Here is a 3354-nt window from a genome sequence, read left to right on the forward strand (position 1 = left end):
TCTGAATCCCTGGTGGTTGTTACCATTGCTGAGTTTCTGTCTGAATGACTCCCTTTAGCATTTCTTGGTCTGGTTTCTACAAATTCTCTTAATTTCTGTTTATCTGGAAATATCCTAGTTTTACTATCATATCTGAGGGATAATTTTACTGGCTATGTAATTATTGGTTGGCATTTTGTTTCTTTCCGAGTTTTACATTTGTCATCCCATTGGTTTCTTACCTGCGTGGTCTCTGCTGAGAAGTCAGTTTAGTCCAACTAGTTCTCCTTTGCAGGTAACTTTTTGTTTTTCCTGAATTGCTCTCAGGTTTCTTTGTCTTTCGTTTTGGATAGTTTGATTAGGATGTCTTGGTGATTTTCTTTTGGAGTATTTCCTATTTGGTGTTGGTTGAGCTTTGTGAATGTCTATCTTCTTGTCTTTTATGGTGTTAAGGAAGCTTTCTTCTAACAAATCTTCAAAACTTTTCCAACTTTTTTTTTTCTTTTTGTTTCTTCTTGTTCTCAAATTATGTTCTAACATTAGTTATTCCTCTTGATGGTGCCTCCCATAATTTTTATGCTTTCTTCATTTTTTCAGATTGTTTCTCTGAAAGATTAATATTAAGAGATTTGACTTCTATTTAATTAATTCTGTCTTCCAGTCACTATTATTCCTTTGATCTCTCAATGCATTATTTACTTCTATAAGTTTAGTATTTATCTTTTGAATTTTTGCTGTTTTTGTATGTTTTCTAATTTTCAACTTATTTTGCCAATTTGTTCTTTTATTGTTTTCCAGAATTCTAGCATTTACTTGCATTTTTTAAGATTTATTTGTGGTTTCTTTGATCTCCTTCTTAAACTGCTGTAAGGACCGAAGTATAGATTTTATAAAATCCTTAAGACGTAGTTCCAATAACATTTCTTCCTCTGTCAGATTTTCTGGCCCTGTATTTTGGCCACTATTTGAGTCATCTTGCCAGGGTTTTTTTGTTTGTGTGTTTTTAGCAATATTTGAAGTTGTCTGTTGTCTTTAAGATACTGTGGTGTTCTTGTTTTAATTTATAGTTTATAGGTTGGTTTGCTTCACCCTGTTTTGTTTGTTTTCTTAATATATCCATGTAACAGGGTGGGCATTCTAATCTTGTAATTAGTTTGGCAACACTAAGGTACTTGTCACCGGTCCCTGGGTGGATTTGGTATTAGGTGGGCGTGTGGCAATGAGTCTCTGATCTCTGGCCAATAAGAGCAACTGAGGGTAGAGGGGGCGGATGTTGACCACTGTCTGTAGTTGGTCCAGTCCAGTCACCCATTGGGGTGGCAGTTGTGGAGGGTTGCTGACTCATGACTGCTGGATAAAAATAGAGGAATAAAGGTGAGGGTGGGAGGGAAAATAGGTTAAAATAGGGAAAAAAAAGGGGGGTTAAGAGAGAAAAACAAAAAACAAAAAGGGGGCAGAAGGGAAAACTTAAGAAGACCAAAAAAAAAATTTTTTTTTTTTTTTTAAAGAGAGAACTAAACAAAACAAAAATGGTGCACTCTTGGTACAAGTGCTAGCTGCTAAGTGCCGCTGTGGTAGGAACGCAGCACTTGCTCCTCTGGTGTGTGGACCACCAAACACAGAGAGTCAGGCACTGTAACGTGCAGGAGATGAGAGTGCGAGGGCACACTCTGGTATCACAAAAACTTGTTAAAAGAAGGTAAAAGGGGGAGGGTAGACAAGGCAGAAGCGGTGGTGGGCTCGCTCCCCCTTCTTCTCCCTCCAGCGAGCTCCCCTGACGGTGTGTACTGTCTCTCCAACCGAGGACTGTCCCAGCCTGGATATGGCTCGCGGGCAGCAGAAGATTCAGTCTCAGCAGAAAAATGCCAAGACGTAAGCCGGACAAAGGAAGAAATAAGGATGTGACTAAAAGGCTGTTGCCTAAGCTGCTTTAATACATACCTGCACTGTCTGTAGGACACAGATGCCAGATCCTAAGACCTTCAAGCAGCACTTTGAGAGCAAACATCCCAAGACTCCACTTCCTCCAGAATTGGCTGATATTCAAGCATAAAGTTGTTTACAGGTGAATTCATGACACCTTTGAGTCTTCTGTCTCAGGCCTTATGTAACAAAACTGTAGCTGCTTTTCTAACAAACTATTGATCAGCAAAAATAAAGGGGCTACAGATATACTCATTTTTATGCTGTTCCCTTTTTGGCTTCATGCAAAGACAATTCTGTGTAAATGTACAGTTGACTCTGATTTGGAAATCAGTCCATCCTTGTTATAAAAAATTTTTTTTTATAATTGTAATTATATTGATATTCATATTGGGTAAAACAACTCATTTAATAAAGTAGTACTTTGATTTTACAACAACAACAACAAAGAAGAGGGTTGTTGTTGTTAAGTGCCATCGAGTCGGTTCTGACCCATAGCGACCCTGTACAGGGTTTCCGAGGGTGTAAAATCTTTACGGGAGTAGAAAGCCTCATCTTTCTCCCGCGGAGCGGCTGGTAGTTTCGAACCGCTGACCTTAAGGTTCGCAGCCCAATTCGTAACCACTACGCTACCAGAGCTCCTTAAAGAAGAGGGTAAGAGGAAGAGAAAAAGAAAACATGGAGGCAGGGTTGTTTTTACTATTGTTGTTGTCATGTGCCGTGGAGTGGGTTCTGACTCATAGCGAACATGTACAGGGTTTCTGAGGTTGTAAATCTATACGGGAGCAGAAAGCCTAAGAGGGATGAATAAGAAGACGAGAAAGAGGAAAAAGAGGAGGAAAACGTGGCCCAGTGGTGTCATAAATATGAGTTACCAAACACAGCTGCAGTGAGTACAGAACTGACTCTGCAGGACAGTGAGCACCGCTGTCCATGGCGGGTGGGTGAGCACTGCTGACCGCGGAGACTGGGGGATGGGTATCCCCTCTGTGGGTTAGACTGGGGGTGAAGAGGAATGGAAATAAAAAGAAAAGCAAGGGACATGGTGAATGAGGGAAGAACTAAAAAGGAAGAAAACCCATAAATAGAGAGAGAAAGTAGTCCAGTACTAGTCAAAGTGCCAAAACATACCTGGGGAGGGAGCTGGTGGGGGCTGCTAAAGGAGGAGGCAGTGGTGGGGTGGAGAACATCTGCTTCACTGCTTTTTGCAGGATCAAAAAAGGGGGGGAACAAGGGGAAAAGGAAAAAGGGAAAGGGAGAGGAAAGAACTAAGGCTGCCAGGTGGTGGGTCACTGGGAGGTTGTGCAAGGTAAGGGAGGACTGCTCTGACAGCTGATCGTTGATGTGCGTGCTGGTGGAGTCCTGTGTGAGCAGAGGTTCCTACTGTGGTCAGAATGCTGCATGCAGTAATTCAAAACGGTCTCACTATACTGATGGGAAACTTACCACTCC

The 3354-nt window shown here is 41.4% G+C and overlaps 1 pseudogene; it reads left to right on the forward strand.

The window, feature by feature from the left end:
- Positions 1–1801: 1801 nt before the first annotated feature.
- LOC102840184 lies at positions 1802–2032 on the forward strand (annotated as a pseudogene).
- The last annotated feature ends 1322 nt before the right edge of the window (positions 2033–3354 follow it).

The sequence above is a fragment of the Chrysochloris asiatica genome, unplaced genomic scaffold (genome assembly GCF_000296735.1).
Source record: "Chrysochloris asiatica unplaced genomic scaffold, ChrAsi1.0 scaffold00040, whole genome shotgun sequence".
NCBI classification, from domain to species: Eukaryota; Metazoa; Chordata; class Mammalia; order Afrosoricida; family Chrysochloridae; genus Chrysochloris; species Chrysochloris asiatica.